Raw genomic sequence first — 7,408 nt, forward strand, 5'->3', positions numbered from 1 at the left:
TGTTTTATAGGATAGCTCAAATCCTCATCCAAATAATATAATCTAGTATATGACATAACCCCTTCCTACTAAACCGAGTTTTAATGCCAAGCGGTAGACATATTTTAGGTACCAATTAAGTAATTGAATGAGTAATAGATAACAATAATTAATCATAAATGTGCAAAGATTTAAAAACAAAAGTATTTTTTCTTTGTTCGTACATATTATACTCCGCTTCGGTAGAGTTATCTACTTATCTTCAGATAGTTTCAGATATCAATTAATACATGGCTTTCAAAAGTCTAAATGTAAGTGTTCTCGCACATTTTTTGCCTAATAAAGAAAATCAAAATGCTTTGGTAAAGCTATTTCTAATTTCCCCTTTTTAATGAGACTTAAATCAAGGACAAGAGGTGTATATCATTTCATTCTGACACATGAATTAAGTTTCCCGTCTTTAACCGAAAATTGTTTATTACTTAGTAAATTAATTTATTTGAATTGAAATAAATTTTACAGCAAATATAATTAAATAATTCCACGGCGATCTATTTTTATTTGTCACAAACTTGAATTAGTATAATAGATGTGTATATTGAATGCTCCCTTGTTTTATAATCCACTGATCCGAATAGACAGTCACACCTGGCAAGGTGTGCCCTAGAGGCGTGGTTAAATACCGAAGTGCAAATAACAATTTACCTTTCAACAAGCCATCTACGAGTATTCAATTTGCCACAGAACCGTGAATACACACATCGTATAAATCTAGTCATAGCAGAGATAGTAAAAGGTCAATAAGAGTACACCAACATATTGTCTTTACAGATTATTGTACTTTAATTTGTTCACCTCATATATCAGTCCGAAAATGCATTAATTAATAAATTTATAACTTTTTTGGTTGTCTACAAAAATAATTCGAATATATACGTTTAACATAGAAAATTTATCTCATGAATGTGTACAATTGCACGTCTGTGCGTCTTATCTTCTTAATATCGGATGTTTATTAGATAAACCATAAGTCATCGGCGCGCTTACGATTACGTGTAAATATCATTAAAAACCAAGACTTTTACTGATTGTATTTTAAATCCCGGCATGCAAAAACCAGGAGAAAACGTCACGACCTACAGGAAGTAGTTTATAATTTTTCATTAATTGTTGAATTTCTCCTTTATTACTGGACATATAGCGATAAAACTTTGTGAATATATATATTTTGTCATAATGAACATATTTAAACCATAAGCAAAAAATCGCGAATTTTCCCTTTAAAGTAAGATCTACAAATAAGTCAAACATGGCCAAAATGTAAATAAAAAATATCAGGTGAGCGACAAAGGTTCCTTGGAGCCTATAGTTTTTTTTTCTCAACCTGTTTTTTGGATACGAATTTATCAAGTAAAAATACACCAACGTTGAGCATGTGCATTATCAATGGAAAACAAATTGACTTGCCTTGAGATGTTTAACCCTTTTAGCACCGTTCAATTTTCACACTAAAGATTAATTTGCAGAAACCACTTGATGTGAAAAAAACAAATTAAAAAAAGATACAGCAGCAGGACCGAACAAAAAAGAATAGTAATGGTATAACCGTGACAATTAGAGTCACGTGGGGAAAAGGCAAGATACCAACACACTGGAAAGGAAAGGAAAAACTCAAAGGGTATTAAAAAGTTGCTGTATTTTTTTTTGGGGGGGGGGGGGGCAAAAACGATTAAATAAATATCTAGAAGACTGGTCATGTACCGGCCTAAAATGTTGACATAAACCGTCCCAAATAACGATTTAAAGCAAGTCATTTCAAAAAATTTATAATCTTGTTAGTAAATATTCAAAAATAACACATAATGTTGTAAAAACCTTAAAATATAATTGCTCTGATATTTTTTGCAGATATATATAATAAAGACCTTAAAAAAAGTCCATCAGTGTACTATGGTAATATACAAATTATTAATGGTCGTTTGTCATCAACATTCTTGTAATCAAACTCGATTACACATTTTGGGAGTACATTTGTTATGACTGTACTTCTTATCGTGCTCTTCCCTAGATTAAAACCAGTAGCAAGTTATACCATTATCCTTCCAAACAAGGGAAATAATACATATACAATTGTAATTTCTAATATTTATGCACGCGGAAGTTCTTTTTATAAAGTTCTGTAATTGTCGTTTGTCTGGTAACTTAAGTCGCATATGCGAACGCAACTAAGACATATCTAAATAACCACTTCACTTTATTTTAAACCAGAAAAAGACGATGGTGTTGAAAATAATATTATTCCAGTCATTTATCATCATCGCGATCAGGTAAGTGAACCGATTTTTCTCACTTTCCATAGACAAAATCGAAAATATATATTGGAGTTGCATTTAAACATTCTTTGTTGAGACTGTTGACTTAGTTCTACATGTTCTAGAAATGTGTCGAAATTTGTACATACAAAGTAACTTTTTAAGTTTGGAGATTGTTAACTATTTATATACTAATCGTTTATACTACATTTTTTATTTATCTCATGAATATACTTTATAAAGAAATCTTAGGAAGCCACACAAATTTATTTGTATATATACCATGCATGCATATACATGTTATAATCGATCTAAATAAAGATCAATAAATGTGTCATTCGTTACGTATGATGTGTATTTCGAATGAGACACCCCACAAGAAAACGAATCAATACTGTACATACATGTACATGTACTAGTCAGTTACACTGATATTTAGTGCAGTGTTTATTTGTATTTATACATATATATACATACCATGCATACATATACATGTTATAATCGATCTAAATAAATGTGTCATTCGTTACGTATGATGTGTAAACTTGTAAACTTAATCATTTATGTTATGGTTCGAATGTTCCAAAGTGAACTTTACACAAAACAAAATGTAACCGAATATTCTGATTAAGAGGGATAAAAAAATCCTTCTTTAGCGCATATTTCAAGCAAGCACAGTTTTGTATATATATATAAGTTGATCCAAGTGTACATCGATATTGATTTATCTTCACGGGATGCTTGATCATTTTTCAGGGGTAAATTCAGTAAAAAATCTCCCATTGACTTTAATGCTAATTTATGTATGGAAATAAATTTTTACCTTTAGAAATTAGAAACTTTCATATATCATTCATGAAAGTACAAATGTAGCCCTATATTTTGCAACAATAAAAACATAGGGTCATGCGACATTTTTGGGCATTCACATGGCCTTGTTTACAAAAAATGTAGATTCGCACTGAATTCCTATACTGACCCCTTTTTTCTTTTCAACCATGTAGGGAAAAAAATTGCCAATGAGACAACTATAGGTCACCGTACGGCCTTCAACAATGAACAAAGGCCATACCGCATAGTCAGCTATAAAAGGCCCCGATAAGACAATGTAAAACAATTCAAACGAGAAAACTAATTTATATAAAAAAAAAATTAACGAAAAACAAATATGTAACACATAAACAAACGACAACCACTAAATTACAGGCTCCTGACATGGGACAGGCACATACATAACTAATGTGGCGGGGTTAAACATGTTAGCGGGATCCCAACCTACCCCCTAACCTGGGACAGTGGTATAACAGTACAACATAAGAACGAACTATAAAAGTCGGTTGAAAAAGGCTTAACTCATTAGATGTACAAAAATACAAGTGGACGTGGCCGGGTACTTATACATCCCGACACAAAAAAACACAATAAACAGATCTGAGAGTCCTCGCAGTTATCTGACAGCTAGTTCAAAGCCACTAACAACTAATAAAAAAACATGCATCTCAGGCTAAACTATCAATCCTAAGGTTAGATTATTTTTCGCGTTACTACAATTTAATATAGTTTTTCAACGATATCAGATTATTTTTTTCAAAATTTAACACTATATAAAGGTATGGGGAAATCTGCATTCAGAATATTTGTGTTGTCATCTGTTTGACAAAAATATTTATTTCATCAAATTAGGGATCAGAAATTTGTTTAAGGAATACACATACCCTTCTCTCCCACCCCATTCCTTGATATTAAATTGTCGTTCCCTTACTTGCTTACCTTACAGGAATATGAAAAAAGTGATGTTTTCCGACCCATGATTTAGAAGAATCCCGGCATTCTGTCCCTTTCGATTGCTTCGTTATCTGGGGGAACGCCCAAACGTCAAGATAAACCGAATGATGATTTGCCAGACTTATTTTATTTTGGCTTTTCGTATCGTGGTTCCAGTCAAACTAACTTGCATCTCACATGTTTTATTTATTTGTACATTATAATGTAAAACACGTTGCATAAGTAAATAAATATTTTGCTCATTATTTAATTTGTTTCAAGAAATATTTTTATATTTTACAGGGGTGTTAAATATGTGTTGGTGTGTCCTGATAAACAGACATGGGGATCAAAAACGTGTCAGAATCCTGATGAAGAATATCATTGTATGTTTGATACAGAATGTAACTTAGTGGAGGACTGTAGACAGAAACAATCAAATAACGAGATTAGGCTTTATTTTATTAACCAGAATATCACAAATTTTGAAATAAAGACAGTGCCTGTTATGTCCTCAAATGATCCTGACTATCATAAACTGCAGCAGGCAACATTCTGTAAGAGTGCTAGCAATGTTAGCAAATCCACTCCTGGTGATTATCACAATAATACGTCTGTATCAAACACTACTATCGATCAAAATACTGATTCTTCTGGTAAAGGTTGGGAAGAGTGCTGTAAATCATTTGTAACATTATTTATTATTTCTGCTGCATTAGCTTTAATTATTCCTTTCATAATATCAAGAAACATATGATCTAAAAAACCGGTGCATTACGTTTGCGCGCATTACCATTACATTTGCGCGCAAAAATCATTACGTTTGCGCGCAGCTTTTGGTTACAATTGCGCGCATTTTTTTGACAGGTAAACTCAGGTAAAATACAGGTAATAATACTTATTTAATTATAATATGTTCAATTATTTACAAGTATAAGTGGGATTTCGCGCAAGATAAGTCTGTTTTATTATGCACAAGCACTAAATCCTAGAAGTACACTGTACAGTTGAAAATATTAAAATGTTAAAACATAGCTAATTTTTTAAAGGTAAAGGAATTGATAAATTCATTACTTTACATGTCGGTAGGTGCCGAAACTCCATGTGTATACCTTGGTGTAACTTTACAAACTAACTGAAATTATTTACTAATTTTAAAAACTATCACTATTAGTTGAAACACTTTTCTTCCTGAAATATTCACAATGAAGTTACATGTATGCCTTAAGGTGGCACGGTAGTATTTGCATTCCAGAATTTAGGTTGCTCTTTTGTGTACCCAAATGTATCTAAAAAGTGTGATTGGACAAAAAATACAGTATCTACTGAAAATACTTTCCCAAACTGAGGGATGAATCAGGTGTAGAAAAATATGAAATAATTTTACATACGGATGAAAATGAATTTTTGAGAATTTTTTAAAATTTTGTATTCACTGCGCCATAACATACCTAAAAGTACTAGTGGCCTTAGGTTTTTAAAATTAGTAAAAAAAAAAAAAGTAAACGGTCATGATACATATTCGAATTCATTTCTGAATAGTAAAATGAAAGTACTTCAGTTAACTGTGAATGTAGAATTTTTTGCCGTGTTAGAAAGTGGTGAAAATTCTAAAAAGGCTATCATTATCCCTTATGGGCCAGGAAATACTACCGTGCCACCTCAAGCTATACTACGGAGTTTATAATGATCACTTTATAATTGGTTTTAGAATTCAATTGGAACAATATAATTTGAATTAAGAAATATTATCAAAATTGATAATTGACAGTCATATTTATTATGAAAATTCAAAAAATATATATAGTCAATTACAATTTGATTTAATTTTTATTTATTTTTTTACCTGAGTTTACCTGTAAAATGAATGCGCGCAAATGTAATCAAAAGCTGCGCGCAAACGTAAAACATTTTAATCCCCAAATGCGCGCAAACGTAGTGCGCCCCTAAAAAACACAAAGAAAGAAGCGAAGAAGGCAATTTGTTGATAGAAAAAAATGATGAGTTAGACAGAGTGAAAAAAGAAAACTGTGATGTCAAAGAACAATTATCACAGCTCAAGGAAGAGAAAAAGAATATTGAGGCAGAATTACATAAATTACAGCCCAAATACATGAATGGGGAGCAACATAACACCCAGAGCCGCATTGCACAAGAAAGTTCGCCATTTGGACGGACAGTTCCCGTTTTTGGAAACTGACATCTTAATGTGAACAGAGAATTTTTATATATTTTTTGTAAATACAGATTTTAATCATTACTGATTGAGACTTTTAAGTCAATTTACATTAAAAATTCTATATACTATATTCTATATAACTTTATACTGCGTTTTTCTAACTACTAGTACATTTTAATAGGTTTATTTAAAAAATATATTTTTCTGCAACCGCAAAATTAAAACAAAAAGTGGTCGTATATTGCAATTGGTATCACGTCGTCGTCGTCGTCCGAAGACAGATGGCCATGGTTTCCGGATAATAAGTTAAGTATAAGTAAATAGTAATCAATTAAATTTTAACACAATGTTTATAACAAAAAAAAAACAGGTTGGGATTGATTTTGGGGGTTATGGGCCCAAAAGGTTTGGGAATAAGGGCCCAAAAAAGGGGCCCTGATAAGCATTTAAGCAGTTAAGCTGCCTTATGCGAGCACCCTAGATTTGTGTTCTACCCAATAAATGCTGAAATATGTGCCATTGTTATTATCTAGCTGGATGTTATGTTATTTATAACTGATTGGACAGTTTTTTCATACTTTTAATTCTTGATTACAAAAAATATGACAAGAAAAACCTTAAATGATCGTCGATTTATCCAAAAGTTTTGAAGTTGCACATAGGAAGTAGGTCACATTAGGAATCTTTATGTAGTTTATTATCCCCTGTGATTTTGGCTAAGCTGTCAAAGAACAAATGTATGAAATGTTTAATCGCCGAAAATCTCTAAAGACAAGTAGTTTAGATTTCCTAAATGGCAAAAGTCGTAGGAATATTGTGTGTCGTCAATACGTAGTCATCTACATGTACGTCAGTAGTCTTAAAATAAGTTCCACTGTGCATGCCGTTGGCGGCAATTTTAAATTATAAGACGAAATTTTTGTATCTTTTCAATTTGGAGGCAGGGGTTCAAACCAGCGGTTTTCCGAGGTCTGCTACCTTCCACTTTTGCAGTCGGACTTTCGACTTGGTTACTAGCTACTCTCGACATGCCCGACTTGAGAGGAAATAAAAAAAATATCTTTGCAAACCTTTTTACCAAAGTCTCCTAATAAACGATCACTTGTTTTTAGCATTATTATTCATGACAGCGATGTTCATTTTGTTCAACCGCTAGCTTTATACAGAAAATCGC

The 7,408-nt window shown here is 32.0% G+C and overlaps 1 long non-coding RNA gene across 1 annotated transcript; it reads left to right on the forward strand.

The window, feature by feature from the left end:
• Nucleotides 1-2,194: 2,194 nt before the first annotated feature.
• On the forward strand, nucleotides 2,195-4,412 carry LOC143049371 (uncharacterized). The gene is made up of 2 exons (XR_012970206.1): nucleotides 2,195-2,306; nucleotides 4,359-4,412. It is a non-coding gene; the product is annotated as an uncharacterized LOC143049371 (long non-coding RNA).
• The last annotated feature ends 2,996 nt before the right edge of the window (nucleotides 4,413-7,408 follow it).

The sequence above is a fragment of the Mytilus galloprovincialis genome, chromosome 10, assembly GCF_965363235.1.
Source record: "Mytilus galloprovincialis chromosome 10, xbMytGall1.hap1.1, whole genome shotgun sequence".
In the NCBI taxonomy this organism is placed as follows: domain Eukaryota; kingdom Metazoa; phylum Mollusca; class Bivalvia; order Mytilida; family Mytilidae; genus Mytilus; species Mytilus galloprovincialis.